We start from the raw sequence: 18,592 nt of genomic DNA, 5'->3' as shown, positions 1-18,592 counted from the left end.
TACACATAAGTAAACATTCACCCTCTCAATTTCTACACATGCAATTCGTTAACAGTGATGGCATTCTTCAGATGGCACGTTGCTTTTTAAAATGTGGATATTACCATCCCAGAATGATGCACCCATCGCTACCAACACAGAAATTGTCCATTGAGATTAGGCAAAGATAATTTCAGAAACACAGGCTGGGCACCAGGGCTGCAGAGACTGTGAACCGTTACATCTGTCGTAGAGCTCACAGCCTAGGGCAGCTGGGTCAGTCGGATGAGGCTTCAGAGGAGAGGCCACCTGTCCCTGGTGTTCCAGTGGGACGAGAGCCTCCCTTGTTTATGGAGTGGAAGGGAAAGTTTGGTGGAGGAGGCAGCACACAAGGTAACCAAAAAAGCGAATGAGGGTCTCCAGTCCCAGAAAATGACAAAGCTGCTTGATCCAAGGTTAAGGGAGCGGGGGAGTCGGGTTGCTGGTTAGAGTTTTGTTGACATCATGAGTCATGGGCTTCACTCTAGATAGGAAGAGCGATGGAGGTAAAAGCTTATTGCTAATAAAGGGTCACAAAACTTGCGATTACATACATCGAGGATGCTAGGTCCTGCAGACCTGATGGGGGAAAAGAGGTAGAAGTGTAGGAGGCTCTAGTCAGAAAGGAATTTCAGAGGCAGAGATTTTACAGGAGGTGAAGCCGAGGTATGCACATGTCTGAAATGAAATGGGACCAAAAAATCACTGACATTGAAATTTAAGTACCTGAAATGTGGACAAAGAAAGTCATTGAACGTGATGCTGAGATCCCAAAGTGGGTATCAGTGGATAGAAATGACTGGATGAATTGTTATGTGCTGTCGAGTCACTTGCATCGAGACCTTATGGATAATAATATTGAACCCTGCTCTATCCTAAGCCAGTCTCACTGTCTCTGACACATCTATCCACAATACCCCAGTTACTCTGTCAGTCCATCCCATCCAGGGTCTTCCTCTCCTGCACTGTCCCTCCACCTTTCCAAGCATAATGTCCTTCAAGAACTGGTCCCTCCTGGCAACATACCCAAAGTATGTGAGGCAGAGCTTCAAAATCCTTGCCTCCAAGGAGCAACTTGGTTTTACCCTCTCCAAGACAGACTTGTTTGTTTTCTTGGCAGTCCATGGTATGTTCAATACTCCTCTCCAGAACCACAACTCAAAGGCATTGATTCTTCTGCTATCCTTAGTCCTTGTCCAGCTCTCTTATACATAACAAGTAATTGTTAAGACCACGGCCTGAATCAGGAACTTCTCTAGACTGACGTCATTGTTCTTTAACACTTTGGAGAGATCCATAATGACACATTTTCCCAAAGCAATTTGACTTTTGATTTTCTGACTGCCGGTGCTGAGAATATTGATTATGGAACCAAGTAAGCTGAAATTATTACAAACCTCAATCTCTTCTCCATCTGTCATGGTGCTGCCAATTGGTCCAGTGATGAGAATCTTTGTGTTTTGATGTTGAGCTTCAATCCATATTGAAGACTGTAGTCCTTGATCTTCTGCAGCTAATGCCTTGGGTCCTCCTCAGTTTCAACATCAGGGTTGTGTCATCTGCTTAACATAGGTTGTTGGTGAGTCTTCCCCCAATGTTGATACCACATTGCTCCTTGTAAAGGCCAGTCCCCATGCATGATCTGTTCCACATATAGAATGAAATGGTATGGAGATAGGACACATCTCTGACATACACCTTTCCTGATTTTGAACCATGCAATGTTTACTTTGTTCTGACAACTGCCTCCTAGTCCAAGGATAGATTTCAGCTGAGCACAATCAAGTGTTTTGGGATTCCTGTTCTTCTCATGGTTAGCTACAATTCATTGTGATCCACACAGTCAAATGTCTTTGCATAGTCAATGAAGCACAGACATTCCTCCTATACTCTCTGCTTTCAGCCAAGATCTATCTGACATTGGATATGATGTCTCTAGTGTCATGGCCTCTTCTAAACCACCCTGTATTTCTGGTAGTTCTCTATTGAGGTCCTGTTCCAGTTGGTTTTGAATAATCTTCAGCAGGATTTTGCTTGTATCTGATATTAGTAATATTGTTCTATAATTTCCACAGTCTGGTGGATCACCTGTTTTTGGAATGGGAACAAATACAGATCTCTTCCAGTCAGTTGGCCAAGTGGTTGTCCTCCAGATTTCTTGGTACAAGCTGGTGAGCATGTCCAGGGCAGCGTCCATTTGCTAAAATATATCAGTTGATATTCCATCAATTCCTGAGGACTTGTTTTCTTCCAGTTCCTTCAGAACAGCTTGAACTTCCTTCTTCATCACCATTGCCTTTGATCATACGTTGTTTCATAAAATTCTTCCATGTTAGCCATTCCTTTTTTGGTACTGTGTGCTCCTCCCATCCTCTTTTGGTGCTTCCTGGATCTTTCAGTGTTCTGCCCACAGCATCCTTAAGTATTGCAACTTGAGGCTTGAATTTTTTTTTTTTTTTAGTTCCGTCAGCTTAAGAAATACTGAGCAACTTGGTGGTGGTTGCAGCGGAGACAAGACTCTTCGTTTTTTCATGCCTCTCCTCGCTTTATTCTGCAACCATATCTGACAAACCTGAGAGAAGTGAGATCGAGAATTCAAGAAGTTGAAACTGAAGAAGACAGAAATGCAAGAGAAAGATCCACTACCTTCAAAAGAACTGATCCAAGAGGAGAAGCAAGCTGGCAAATTGTAATGAGGCAGCGTCCCCTGTGCACGCACTGTGCATTGTATTTGCACAGACATTGTTTTCTTACTTTCCTTCCTTCAGCTGTTTAACTTTGTAAGATGCAAAGAGGTTAGACCAAGTTTAAATGACTGTGCTACCCCTTTTCTCATCCAAGAATCTAGAACTACTGACAACTGAAGACTCCTGATACTTCCATCAGCCTCGATGGCTGACAGGGAAGGAAACAACCCTGCATGTTGGTGAGGGAAGGAGCAGGGTGGGACCACAGGGAATAAAATAAAAGGTAAAAAGCAAGGGTGGTCCAAGGTGTCCTGTGCTCATATTGAGCTTCTCCGACTGTTCTTTCTGATTGCTGTGTAGACCATCAGATGAGGTCCATGTGCACCGTCGTCATTTCTGTTTCTTATGAAAGATATTTGCAATAAATAAATCATTGATTGTACAAGTTTTATCATTCTCTCTCCAGCCTCATTTCTGCCACCAAGTCTATGTTTTCCAACAACTGATCCTTCTTCCTTGTTCCCAACTTTTACAGTCCAGTCACCCATTATTATTAATGCATCTTGGTTGCCTATTCAATCAATTTCCAACTGCAAAACTTGGTGAAAATCTTCTATTTCCTCCTCTTTGGCTCTGGTTGTTGGTGCATTTATTTGAATATCAGTGGTATTAACAGGTCTTCCTTGTATGTGTATGCATATAATCCTGTCACTCACAATATTGTATTTCAAGACTGATCTAGCAATAGTCTTTTTAACTATGAACGTGACCCCATTTCTCCTCACCTTTTCCTTTCTCACAAAGTTGATCATGTAGCTGTCTGATTCAAAATGTCCCATGCCAATCCAACTCATTTCACCAATGCCTACCTAGTATGTCAATGTTTATCATTGCATCTCCCTCATTGCCTCACCTCACCCTGCCACACCAGCACTTTTCTCCCCCTCTAACTCCGATATGATGGCTCAAGCTTCCAGCCACTTTAATCCACTCATTATCTCTCTACTCCCTCGTGATGTTGGCTTTCTGGGCAGAACGAATGGGAGACCCAAACAACATAGAGTGCAGTCCAGAGTATAAGAGATGGAGGTCATGGAGTGTGTGACCTTCAAGAGGACTGTTGAGTGGTGATGATGAAAGCACAATGTCCTGGGAAGGGGAATAGGAGTAAGGAGTTGGTGTCATGTTGACAAGGTCCCCAGTCAGTGGATATGAGACGCATTTGGATGAGAAAGAGGAGGAGTGTTGGAGAAAAATCATGATGATGAAAGGCTGTCTCAGAATGTTCTAGGGATTACAGGGGGAAAAGAGGAGAATGGGTCCTGGAGAATGCAGGCTAGGACTGGGGTGCTTGTGCCAGTGCTAAAACTGTGGGTGAAGGGGCCACAGACAGAGGAGATGACGGTGTTGAGAGGAGGAGAAGCTGGAGGGACCTGATGGCACCTGAGTGGACTGAACATGGAGCCATGCCATAGGCAGGACCTGAGATCTGCGTTCAACCTCCACTCTGCTCCCAGCCTGCACTGACCTAGGAAGAAAAACTAAAAGACGAAAGCCATGAACTTATGTTTTATCGTTCCAGTAACCAAGGAGATGAAAGTTAAAATACATTAGCATTACCCATCAAAGGTAAGATACTGACTAAAGTCACAAGGGGATGAGACTGGGGGTGGGGGGTGGGGAGTACACATGAGGAAGTCAAGAAAGCCAGGGCTTTCAACTCTGTGAGGAAGATGAGACCACCAAAGAGACAGTGATCAGAGAGCCCAAATGGTGCCAGGGAGGGGGGCTGTGGAAACCACAGGGAGCGAGCACTTCAAGAAGGAAGAAACAAAATGAGAAATGCTCCTGAGATGAGAGCTGGAAAGTGCCCATTGAATGTGGCAGCTTGGAGGTCACAGTGTACCTCAGGGAGAGAGGGCTGAAGAGGCTAAGAGAAGAGGAAATGGAGACTTCGGCCAAGGAGGCTGAGTCTTCCGGAAACTACTGTTTCATGGCAACAGGGAACGCATGGGGAGGGAGATCAGTACTCAGTCCTGAGGAAAACAAGAGCTGAGAAATAGGAGAGTGGGCTCCCTGGACATCAGGGAGAGGAGAGGGGAAGAGATGTGGAGCAGGGAAAGAGCAGAACGCTGTGAGGTGGCAGGAGGCCAGGCTTCTGAGGGAGGCAGGCAGAGTGGGCCTCCCTGTGGTGGGCATGGCCGAGGGAAATTGGGAACAGCAATGTCTGACGTGAGCAACGTGGGCTATGGAGACAGCATGTCCTCGGACTCAGCACACAGGGAACATTGCTATTTTCCTCCACATTCCAGACAATTGTCTTGAAAGAAAAGCACTCTCGCTCTGCAATTACTCGGAGATAGCTATCAGTACAGCCTCTTCAGGAGGAAATGAGAGAGTGTCTGTCAACACTTTAGATGCACAGACCTTTGGCTTTGTTATTTCACTACCAGGAATTTGCCATACAGATCAGTATGGTCCCACAGAACTTCCTGTACGGGTAGGAATGTTCTCTAGTTGTAATGTCAACGTGATCGTCACATGATTACCCCCATGTGGTTCCCGAGCATTTACAATGTGACCAGTGTGACCAAGGAACTGAATTTTAAATTTTATTTCATGTACATTCATTTATATTTGTGTAGGGAGCACTGGTGGCCTAGTGGCAAGAAACTGCATTGCAATCCTGAAGGCACACCATTCGAATCCACCAGCTGCTCTCTGTAAACCCGCTGAAGGGTCAGCCATGGGTCAGCCTGACTCTACAATACACAGCACCACACTGTCCCATGTGACTGGTGGCTACCATACTGCAGCTGTAAATACGCTTTCACTTGTGTGCCATTGCCGTACAGCGAGTCATGGCAAAAGACTCTAAACAACCTAAATGTTCATCGGTAGAACAGTAGTCTTTAGATATCATTGAGTCAGCTCTAGCTCATAGTAACCCTGTGTCCAGCAGAATGATTCCCTGTCCCATCCTGGGCCATCCTCATCATTTCTGTTGTTGCCCAGGAATCACTGTGTCAATCCATCTCCTTGAGGGTCTTTTTCTCCTTCACTCTGCTACACCAAGCCTGGTGTCCTTCTCCAGGGACTGACCCCTCCTGATAGCATGCCCAAAGTATGAGCACTCGGGAGCCCTCCCACTGCCCTTCTTGCAAGACAGAGTTGCTTGTTCTTTGGGCTGTCTGGGGTATGTTGGATATTCTTCACCAGTTCCACAGTTCAAAGTCATCAATTCATCTCTGGCCTTCCTTATTTATTCTCCTACTTTCACATGCATCAGTGGGAGCTGGTTAATAAATTACTGTAGAGCCGTACAATAAATGGAACACTGTTGTTGTTGTTGTTGTTATGTGCCGTCGAGTCGCCTGCGACTCATAGCGACCCTATGTACAACAGCCCTAAACTCCGCTCTGTCCTGCGCCAATCGCACTGTCTCTGATACTCCCATCCCAATTATCCCAGTCACTGAATCAATCCACCTCATAGAGGGCCTTCCTCTCCTGCGCCGTCCCTCTACCCTCCCAAGCATGATGTTTCTCTCCAAGGACCGGTCTCTCCTCACTACATGTCCGAAGTAAGTTAGACGGAGCCTCAGAATCCTTGCCTCCAAGGAGCCACCCGGTTTAACCCTCTCCAGGACAAATCTATTTGTTTTCCTAGAGGTCCATGGTATTCTCAGTACTCTTCTCCAGCACCACAGCTCAAAGGCATCAGTTCTCCTTCTATCCTCCTTGGTCATTGTCCAACTCTCTGATGCATAACAAGTGATTGCGAAGACCATGGCCTGTATCAGACACACCTTAGTCTCCAGAGATACACCATTGCTCTTCAATACTTTGGAGAGGTCCCTAAAAGAAGACTTTCTGATGGCAATGTGCCTTTTAATTTCCTGGCTGCTGGTGCCAAGACTGTTGACTATGGAGCCAAGCAGACTAAAGCTGTGAACAATCTCAATCTCTTCACCATCCATCCTGATGCTGCCAATTGCTCCAGTGGTGAGAATCTTTGTCTTCTTGACATTGAGCCTCAATCCATATTGTAGGCTGCAGTCCTTGACACTCTGCAGCAGGCGCTTCAGGTCCTCCTCAGTTTCAGCAAGCAGGGTTGTGTCATCCACATAACGCAGATTGTTGATAAATCGTCCACCAATCCTGACCCCACATTTCTCCTCATAGAGCCCAGCCTCCCAGATAATCTGTTCTGCATATAGGTTGAAGAGGTATGGAGATAGGATGCATCCCTGGCGTACGCCCTTCCCAATTTTGAACCATGCAGTGTTTCCTTGCTCTGTTCTGACGACTGCCTCCTGGTCCAAGTATAGGTTTCGCGTTAGAACGATCAAGTGTTCTGGGATTCCTGTTCTTCTCAGAGTCAGCCACAATTTGTTATGATCTACACAGTCAAATGCCTTTGCATAGTCAATGAAGCACAGATAGACATTCCTCTGATATTCCCTGCTTTCAGCCAAGATCCATCTAACATCAGCTACAATATCTCTAGTGCCACGACCCCTTCTGAAACCAGCCTGGACTTCTGGTAGTTCTCTGTTGATGTGCTGTTCCAGTCGTTTTTGGATAATTTTCAGTAAAATCTTGCTTGCATGTGAAATCAGTGAAATTGTTCTGTAGTTTCCACATTCGGTTGGGTCGTCTTTCTTTGGGATAGGAACAAATATCGATCTCTTCCAGTCAGTTGGCCAAGTGGTCGTTCTCCAGATTTCTTGGCACAACTTGGTGAGCACATCCAGGGCAGCATCTGTTTACTGAAATATATCAATTGGTATACCATCTATTCCTGGAGCCTTATTTTTGGCCATGTCCTTCAAAGCAGCCTGAACTTCTTCTTTCATCACCATAGGCTCTTGCTCATATGTTGTTTCATGAAATTCTTCTGTGTCTTCCAATTCCTTTCGATACAGTGAACACTATCAGCTCTAAAATAAGCCAAGTATTGGTAAGTGAAAAATAAGGGAAAAGGGGAGCAGAAGTGGAGCAGTATGTGTAGTGACTGATTTTGATAGGAAAGAACAGGATATATGTACCTCTGAGTTTGTGGGTGCAGTGACTATCTGAAAAGACATACCCAAAATAGGACTGAATAACAGATGGAAGACTTAACCCTTTTCATCCTTAGACAAGTGAGTGTTGTGCATATGTTGTTGTTGATTCAAATCAATCCATTAAAATGAAGTTAAAATAAAGACCTGTTCTTAGAAAACTCTAGAAGCCACAGACCCAGGCAGCATCTAAATTATCTGCTAAGTTGCATACATAGCACTTTGAAGTGTACATTTTGACAATGCGTGGGCTTTTGCATGTTTGACATGTGTTACTCCTTATCCCTAGTACTGCGGAGGCATTGGTGGGAGCGGGGGTACCATCTGATATGATTCTGGAATTTGCTGCAGTAATTAGTCTGGCTTTGCCCCTGCTGCCTGGGCTCAGATTGAATCGTGTTCATGTTCTTCTGCTATTTACATAACACGTCTTCCAGAAAGTTGGATTCGGTGTCACGACTGCCTGGCTCAAAATAGGAGGCCAACAGAGCAGGACGTTTCGTTTCCATAGTGCCCTATGGCAGCTTAACCACCTTGGATTTGTGTAATCCTCTTGAACTGGGAGGAAATGTCAGCGAGAGGTGACACGGTGTCAGAGGGACCCCTTTGGAAACAGCGGGTACTTGGTGTCTGGTCTCAGCTTGAGAGCAGGTTCACAGCACATCTTGGCAGCTCTCTCTCTCTCTCTCTCTCTCTCTCTCTCTCTCTCCTCAGTTTCCCTCGCAGAATGAAGAGAGGGTTGAACAGGAGCCAGCATCGCTCCCTAGGAGACTACATCTCACTCATGCCTGGAGGAAAACTGGATCTAGACACATCAGACCAAGTGGGGTTGTGGGGAACCTCAGGGTTGCCTTAAAGCCAGATGTAGTTCTCTCATGTGGGGTCCCTGCCTGTGCCCCCCTGCATGCCCATATCTTCCCATCTAACTGATGAAGAGATTGGGCTTTGGGATAGTCACACGCAGGTGTGAATCCCAGGGCTACTGTGTGACCCTGGGGAAACACTGCACCTCTGAGCCTCAGCTACTCCCACCTCCACAGGGCAAGGAGGAGGATTTAGTGACAGCTAGGTCCTGTGCCCTTGCACAGTTGATGTCCCTCCGGGGTGGCTGCACTCGCCTGACCTCTGTTCCCCATTCATGCCCCTGAGGGGGGCAGCTTCCCTCCTTACAGCCCCAGGCTCCCCAGGGCACTGACCGGGAACAGTGTGGTGAAGGCAGAGGCATCTCATCTTCTAGTTCAGCTGCTGGGGTGCTTCTTGTCATTATCCGCAAAGCCCCTTTCCTTTCAATTGGTAGGAGCCAATCACTTCTCCTCCTACGCCCTCAAACCTACTCAATTGTAGATTAAGCCAGATTGTCAATATTTGGGGGCAAGGGGAAGAAAGAAAGAAATTAACAACCCGAATGACTTGGAGCCTATCCCAAAGTATTATTCTTTCTTCCCTCCTTCCTCGAACATCGCTCCCTGCTCATGTCCAAGATGTCTAAATCGGGTGACTTCCTGAGCAGCATGTATAGAGTGTATCTGGGGAGGCAGTGAGATTACACCACCATAAGTTTCTCCCCTAGGGGAGAAGCATCTGTGAGTGTGCCTGTGTGAGTGTATGTTGGTGCATGTGTGCAAAAGCATGCAAGAACGTGGGAGGGTGTGCATGAGTGTGTACACATAAGAATGTGTGTGAGAGAGCATGTACATTAGTCTGTGAGCACACGAGGGTGTGTACAAGAGTGGGGGGGTGTGGACCATATCTGGGGTGTGGTGCTCAGAGGAGGTATCAGGAACACACTTCACAGAGGAGATGACATTGTTGTTGTTGTTGTTGTTGTTGTTGTTATGTGCCGTCGAGTCGCTTGCGACTCATAGCGACCTTATGTACAACAGCCCTAAACTCTGCTCTGTCCTGTGCCAATCGCACTGTCTCCAACACACCCATCCCGATTACCCCAGTCACTGAATCAATCCACCTCATAGAGGTTCTTCCCCTTCTGCGCCGTCCCTCCACCCTACCAAGCATGATGTCCTTCTCCAAGGACCTGTCTCTCCTTACAACATGTCCAAAGTATGTCAGACGAAGCCCCAGAATCCTTGCCTCCAAGGAGCTGCCCGGTTTAACCCTCTCCAGGATGAACCTGTTTGTTTTCTTCACAGTCCATGGTATATTCAATACTCTTTTCCAGCACCACAGCTCAAAGGCATCAATTCTTCTATTCTTCATAGTCATTGTCCAACTCTCTGATGGATAACAAGTGATTGCAAAGACCATGGCCTGTATCAGATGCACCATTAGCTCAGAGAAAGAGTCAGACAGGAGATAAACGTGGTGATGAGGTGAGATGGGAGCATTTCTGGACGAGGAGATGTGTACAGAAAGGACAGAGTGCAGAGATGGGGCAGTCCGTGCAATAAAATGAGATGAGCCAACACAGTGGCTGCCACAGTGGACGTAGAGCAGCGGAGATTGTGAGGACAGGGCGGCATTTGGAGAGTTCTGCTGTGCACGGGGTCACTATGAGTCACAGACTTGACAGCACCTATGGCAACAACATGCAGTAAACCACTGCCAGTTTGGTGCATAATGTGTGGCAGGGAGGATGCACTAGACTGAATGGTGGGTCTCAAAGATATGATGAAACGTTGTCTCAAAAACTCTGGGCAGCTGTCAGCAGGGACCAGTCCTTGGAAAACAGACATTGTGCTGTGAGAGATGGAGGGTCAATGAAAGAGAGGAAGACCCTCACCAAGGTGGACGGATGCCGTGACCACAACAATGGGCTCAAGTATCTCCAAGATGGTGAGGCCGGCAGAGGACAGGGCAGGTGCAGGCCTGGTGTTCACAGGCCCACTAGGAGTTGCACTTGCCTCAATGGCATCTAATTACAACAGGCTATCAGACCTCAGTCCCTGGAATCTGTGAATGTTTCATTGTACAGCAACAGATTCTTTACAGAAGTGACTCAGTTGAGGATTCTGAGATGAGGATATTATGAATGTGTCAGACTAAGGACTAAGGCGTGCCTGATCCAGGCCACGGTCTTGGCAATCACATGTTATGCATTAGAGAGCTGGACAATGACTACAGATGACAGAAGAACCAATGCCTTTGAGTTATGATGCTTGAAAAGAGTCTTGAACATACCATGGATCGCCAAGAGAACAAACAGGTCTGTCTTGGAGAGGGTGAAACCAAGTTTCTCCTTGGAGGACAGGATTTTGAAGCTCTGTCTCACATACTGGCTGGAAAGCAGGCGTGGCATCCACTTCTGAATTAGCTTGCCTCTGAAAACTCTATGAACTTGAGGAAACAAACTTATACAAGTGTTCAGGTCTTTAGGGTCACTATGAGTTGTCTATGATTCAATGGCGCTTAACAACAAACATCTCACCTAGTTTGGTGACGTGTGTCCAGAAGGGACTAGTCCCTTAAGAAGGACATCATTCTTGAAAGGACAGAGGGTCAGTGCAGGAGAGAAAGATATATTGGCACAGTAACAGGGATAATGGGGGTAGACGTGTCAGAGTCAGTGAGATTGGCTCAGGATAGGGCAGGGTTCAGAGCTATTGTACCTAGGGTCACTATGAGTCTCAGGTGACTCGATGGCACATAACAACAACAAGTTGGTCCTAAAAGCAATCACAAGTGTCCTTATAAGAAGATGACAGAAGGAGATTTGACTCCACAGAAAAGGTGATGATGTGACCTCAGAGGCAGAGATTGGAGTGACATAGGCACAGTGAAGGAATGCCAGCAACCACCAGAGGGAGAGCCAGACAGAACCTCCAGACAGAATCAGGTCCTTCTGACACCCAGGCTTCAGCCCAACACATGGATTCCAGATGCTGTTGTCTAGAACTGAAAAAAAAACCACATTTCTGTTATTTTAAGCATCCAGTTTGAACAGCAGCCATGAGAAACTAATACAGAGGGTCAGTAAAGGAAATCAGGAAGGTTGGAGAGATATCAGTGGCTGATACATAGGAGATAAATGGACAGACAAGTCTTGGGTGAACTGCAGGGCCTGGGGGCAGAGGGTAGGCAGGGAACCACACGCAGTCAGTTCAGCAAACCAGGAGGACCTCCTGCAAGTTATTGGCAGTAGAAGCCCTTGAAAGGGTTAATGGAAGGCCAATGATGTTTTGGAGTCATTCCAGGCCACTGTGAAGAGGAACCCAAGGCCCAATGCCACAGGGAAGCAGAAATCCAGGTGCAGAGTGAGGGTGAGAGCAATCAGGAGTTCCCAGACAAGTCAGGAGAGCTTTACACCTCCTGCCATCCAGTCAGTTCTGTTGTCTGAAGGCCCCTGGTGTTACGGAGCAGAAGCACTCCCTGGAGCCTCCAACTGCTGTGCTTGTTACTGGAGTGGGTCACCAGGACTTCCTTCCCTAGTGCTGCTGCTGGTTGGTTCAAACCACAAACCTTTAGGTTTATAGTCAAGCACAATCATCTAGGCAGAATTTCCATGTCTGGGTCACAGCACCGCGTGGCTGCCCAAGAGTGTCTCTTCCAGAAACTTGGGCTCCAGCGGCCAGGCTCCAACTTAGAGGGACGGCTGGTCCCCAGGCCTTGCATCCAGGCCCCTCTGAAGAAGGCAGAAGCACTGCACCTGTGAGTGCCCCTGAAGCCCTGGGCTGAGCTCCCTGAGCCCAGAGCGCCACCTGAAAGAGGACAATCAGGGTCCTGACAGCCAGCCCCTGGGAGCTGGCAAAAGCACACTTCTCCTCCCTGTTGGGAGGAGGATAATTGGGACATTAACGGAAATGCATTTCTCACCTATTTTCTGTCTGGTTGAAAAGTGCTTTGCAGTCATTTAGAGGCCCCACACCTCCTATAATCAGAGCTCTTGTCCTCAGACAGAGCCAGAAAACTGGGTCACAGCAGCTGCACAGAGAGGAGGAGCAGAAAGTGCCTGGCCCTCTCCCTGCTCCCCAAGAGGGGACCCTCCCGGCCTGGCCCCAGAGCAGTGAGCTCTCAGCCATGGGGGGACAGCACTTGATTGATCTCCTATGACCCCCCCAAGACCTGCTCTGCCATGTCTCCTTCTTGTCTCAAAGCTGCGAGATTGCGTGGCTTTCTGGTTTCTTTGAATTCTATGAATAAGTCTCATTTTTCCCCCTTTGAATTTTATTCATTTTCATTCATTTGTTGTTGCTGAGAGCATGCATGGCAGAACATGCACCAGATCAGCAGCTTCCCCATGTACCATTTAGCAGCATTGATCACAGTTATCTAGCTGACAACCCTTTCCCTTTTCTGAGTTGTCCCTTCCTTATCAGCAGTTACTCACTGCCCCTTACGCTTTGAACCTATGTCGACAGTTAAGAAGAGTAGAATCTTTCTTTTTTTTTTTTTTTAAGAAAAGAGGATAATGTTCAATGCAGTTTGGGGGGGTTGTTTGTTTGTTACTAGTTCTCATACAACTCATTGCTATCAAGTCAGAAGAGAATCCTGGCTGACGCTCCGGCAGGTTCATGATGCTGTCAATCACCCTGGAGACTGTCCATCCTTCTCCCATGGAGCTGCTGTTAGATTCAAACAGCCAGAGAGGCCTTGGAGTTAACACCACAACTTTTGATGGACGACACCACCAGGGGCTTGTTGTTGTTGTAGTCAGGTGCTGTCGAGTCTGTACCCTGCCCTGTTCTGTGCCATCCTCATCATCTCCTATGTACTTAAGCCCATTGTTACAGTCATTCGTACAGGTTTTCCTTCCTTTCACTAACTTTCCACCTTTTTGAGCATGTCTCTTTCCAGGGATTGCCCCCCCCCAGGCAACACGCCAAAAAATGTGTGACATTTCACCCTCCTTCCCTCTGAGGAGCACCCTGGCTGCACTTTCTCTGAGACATGCTTGCTTGTTCTTTTAGCAGACCACAGTATTTCAATACTCATCTCCAACATCACAACTAAAAAATACCAATTCTTCTTCTCTTATCTTTAGTCATTTTGCAACTTTCAGAGGCATAGCACGTAAGTGAAAACATCATGGATTGAATCAGGTGCACCTTAGTCTATAAACTGACATCGTTGTTCCTTACAATTTTGGAGAGGTCTTTGAGAGCAGACTTTCTCAATGTAACACTTCATCTTTTGATTTTTTGACTACCGGTGCCAAGAGATTGTGGACTCAAGTAAGATGAAATAGTTGATAATCTCAATCCACTTCTACACCTATCATGATGTTGCCTATTAGTCCAGGAGTAAGAATTTTTGTTTTCTTGATATTGAGATGTAACCACATTGAAGGCTGCAGACTTTGGTCTTCTACAGCAAATGTTTAAGAACCTGTTCACTCTTGGTGAGCAAGATTAGTGATATGCATAACTTGGGCTGCTGATAAGTCATCTTCTGACCCTGATACCGTATTCTTCTTCACAACGTTCAGCTTTCAGAATGATTTGTTCAGCCTACAGTTTGGATAAGAATACAGACATAACACATAGCTTTCTTGATTTTAAATCATCCAGTGTTCCTTTGCTCTGCTTAGACATCAGCTTCTTGGTTTAGGTATACATTTCACATGAGCACAATTAAGTGTTCTGGGATTCTAATTATTCTCAATATTAGCCACAATTTATTATGATCTACATAGTTTAGTCAATAAAATCTACATTGTTTAGTCAATAAAACACAAATAAATATCTTTCTATTATTTTCTGCTTTAAGCCAAGATCCATCTAATATCAACAATGATAACTCTAGTGCCACAACCTCTTCTAAATCTGGCTTGAATTTTTGGCAGTTCTGTGTCAATGTACTATTATGTTTTTTAATAATCTTCCGCATCATTTTGCTTGCATGTGAAATTAATAGTTTCCACATTCTGTTGAATCATCTCTTTGGGAAATGAGAATAAATATGGATCTCTTCCAGTGAGTTGACCTGATTTCTTGATTTGCAAATTTCTTAGCACAGACTGCTGGTGAGCAAGTCCAGGGCTGCAACTCTCTGTTGATGCCATTTCCAATCAATTCCTGGGACCATATTTACTGTCAATACCTTCAGCACAGCTTTAATTTATTCCTTCATTACTATTGGTTCTTAATCATATTATGCTTCCTGAAATGGTTCCATGCCAGCCAGTTCTTTGGTTCAGTGACTGTATTTCTTCTATCTCCTTTCTATGCTTCTTGAGTCATTCAAGAGTTTGCCCGAAGCTTGAATTTGTAATATTGAGCAAGTTCTTTATCTTGATTTTCTCACTCCATCTCTGCATGTGTTTTGCTTTGTCTTCCCAAGCTGCCCTTTTACATCTTCTGTTGAGCCCTTCCCTTCTTTCCAACTTTGGCATTTCTTCTCTTTGTTTTAGCTTTTTGATGTTCTAGAGCAATTTTCAGAGTCTCTTCTAACACACATTTTAGTCTTTTCTTTCTCTCCTGTCTTTATAATTACTTCCTGCCTTCTTCATGGGTGATACCCTTGATATAATCTGGTCCTCTATCATTAGTTTTCAGTGCCTCCATTAAATTAATATATTCTTTGTATATATTCTTGAGATGGCCTTTGCATTCAGGTGGAATAGACTTACTGTCATGTTTTAGTTTTTGTGAACTTGTTTTAATTTTCTCCAGCTTCAGTTTGGACATGTACTTGAGTAACAGATGGTCTTTTCCACAGTCAGCACCTGGCCTGGCCTTAACTGCTTATATTGAGCTTCTTCAACTTTTCTTTCCACAGAAGTAGTCAACCTCATTCCTGTGTCGCCCACCTGGTGAGGTCCCTGTGTATAATCGTCATTTGTTTTTTCAGAAAAGGTATTTGCAATGAATAAATCCTTTATTGTACACAGTTCAACCAGTTAAATTAAACAACTACTCAATTTTAAGAAAAGTTCATAGAATATATTTTTTATTTTGTAATTTTGTGTGTGTGTGTACCGTCAAATCGGATCTGACTGGCTCTGGAGGAGACTATCCCTCCTTCTCCAGCAGATCATCTGATGGACTTGAACCACGCACCTCAGAGAATATTTTTTGCTTAAGATTTAAAGACCATCTCAAGGCAACAGTTTCTAAGACTCAGCCAGTCTTGATGACTCTGGAAAGTCTAGAGTTCATTAAATTTTCAAATCCTGTTCTGTATTTTCTCCCCTTTTGCTTAAAACTATCCTATAGAATATTTGCCAAAATATTCTGTGATTGCAGTTAGGCACTGTCTAGTTCTGGTCTCATGGTAAAGGAGGCAGTTGTTCATGGAGGTGATTAAGCACACATTCCATACGCTCCCCTAGTCCTAACTTTCTTTCTTCTCTCATGTTGTGAGCGACAGGATAATATCCATACACATACAAGGAAGTCCAGTGAATACCATTATCATTCAAATATATACATCAACAACCAGAGCAAAAGGGGAGGAAATAAATAATTTCTACCAACTTCTGCAGCCAGAAATTGATCAAACATGTAACCAAGATGCATTAATAATAATGCGTGACTGGAATGCAAAAGTTGGGAACAGGAAAGAAGGATTAGTAATTGGAAAACATGGACTTGATAACAGAAATGAGGCTGTAGATAGAATAATAGAATTTTGTACAATCAATGATTTAGTTGTTGCAAATACCTCCCCCCCTTTTTTGTTGTGTACCATCAAGTCAGATTCAACTGGCACAGGAGGAGAATGCTCCTCCTTCTCCAACAAAGCATCTGATGGATTCAAACTGCGCACCTTCAGGATTATAGTGCAGCTTCTTGCCACTAGGCTATCAGAGCTCCCTTTGCAAATACCATTTAAAAGAAATGTAAACAGCGACTATACACTTGGATTTTACCTGTTGGTTTACACAGGAATCAGTTCAATTGCATCCGTGGAAAGAATTGTTGGAGTTCAGTATCAGCTGTGAAAACGAGGCCAGGAGCTGATTGTGGAACAGACCATCAAATATTCACGCAAGTTCAAACTAACGTTAAAAATGGTTAAACCAAATCCACCAAAATTTGACCTTGAGTCTCTCCCACCTGAATTTAAAAACCATCTCAGGAATAGATTTGAGGCCTTGAACACTAATGAACGAAGACCAGTTGAGTGGTGGAAAAATATCATCCATGAGCACAGAAGGTCATTACAAAGAGGAAGAAGGAAGAAAATACTGAGATGGATTTCAGAAGAGACTCTAATATTGCATTAGAGCACTAAGAAGCCAAAGCAAAGGGAAGAAAGCAGGCAGTCAAGGAGCTGAACAGAAGATTTCAGAGGGCAGCTCAGGAAGACAAAGCAAAGTATTATAATGAAGTGTGCAAAGAGCTAGGGTCAGAAAAATCGAAAGGGTTGAACTTGCTTGGCATTTCTTAAGCTGATGTAACTGAAGAACAAATTCTAGCATTGAGTTGCAATACTTATGGATACTATGAGCAGAATCTTTGTTTTCTTGATGTTGAGCTTCAATCCCTATTGAAGGCTGCAGTCCTTGACCTGCATCAAGTGCTTCTGATCCTTCACAGTTTCAGTAAGTAGTGTTGAGTCATATACAGAACACAAGTTGTTGATGAGTCTTCCTCCAGTCCTGATGCCACGTTCCTCCTCATGGAGCCCAGCCTCCCAGAAGATCTGCTCTTTATAGAAATTTAAAAGGTGTGGAGATAGGATGCATCCCTGGTGTACACCTTGCCTTATTTTGAACCATGCAATAATTCCTTGTTCTGCCCTGATGACTGCCTCCTGGTCCACGTATAAGTTTCACTTAAGCACAATCAAGTGTTCTCGAAATCCCATTCTTCTCAGAGTCAGCCATGATTTGTTGTGATCCACACAGTCAAATGTCTTTGCATAGTCAACGAAACACGGATAGACATTCCTCTGGTACTCCCTGCGTTCAGCCAAGATCCGTCTAACATTAGCTATAATATCACTTCTAAATCCAGTCTGCACATCTGACAGTTCTCTGTTGATGTGCTGTTCCAGTCATTTTTGGATAATTTTCAGCAGAATCTTCCATGTGGTATTAATGATATTGTTTGATAATTTCCGCACTCTGTCAGTTTCCCTTTCTTTGGAACTGGAACAAATATGAAACTCTTCCAGTCAGTTGGCCAGGTTTTTTTGGAACAACTTGGTGAGTATATCCTGGGCAGTGTTTGTTTGTTGAAATATGTCAGTTGGTATGCCATCAATTCCTGGGGCCTTGTTTTTTGCCAATTCTTTCAGAGCAGCTTGACCTTCTTTCATCACCACAGGCTCTTGCTCATACATTGTTTCATGAAATTTTTCTGTGTCACCCAATTCCTTTTGGTACAGTGACTCAATATAGTCCTTCCATCTTCTTTTAATGTTCCTGGATCATTTAATATTCTGCCCAAAGCATCCTTAAGTATTGCAACTTAAGGCTTGAATTTGTTCAACAGTTCCTCACCATAAGAAATGCTGAGATAGATGGAGTTCCGCCGCCAGAGACGGAGTTCCGCCCCCAGAGACGGAGTTCCGCCCCCAGAGATGGAATTCCGCTGCCAGACAGGCCAGGAAGAGACCCGGGAAGAGCAATAGTCAGCCATCCACTGCGGAACTCCAGAGGAGCGAAGACTACCCACCACTGTGCGACCCCCCTGCAGCCCGCACCTGTGTGACCCCCGACACACAGGGTGCTGCTGCATAAACAACCAGCAGAGCACAAGCCCCGCCCCCACATCTTGGTGGTAGTGTCCAAGCCCTGCACTCCTTACCCCACTAGTCCCTTACTTTCCTCCCCTTCCCCCGCCCCCCTTCCAGCTCCACAACCACGCACCTCAGCCCCCACCACAGCCCTGTGACCTCAGGGCACCACCGTGGATCCAGCCATCACCTGGAGGTATCAACCTAGCTGTTGTGGAACTAACCTGGCAGAAGAAAGGCC

The sequence above is a fragment of the Elephantulus edwardii genome, unplaced genomic scaffold (genome assembly GCF_000299155.1).
Source record: "Elephantulus edwardii isolate Elephantulus edwardi_28Jun2011 unplaced genomic scaffold, EleEdw1.0 scaffold00041, whole genome shotgun sequence".
Lineage (NCBI taxonomy): Eukaryota > Metazoa > Chordata > Mammalia > Macroscelidea > Macroscelididae > Elephantulus > Elephantulus edwardii.
The sequence above is the reverse complement of the archived record's forward strand: the minus strand, read 5'-3'. Positions refer to the sequence as shown.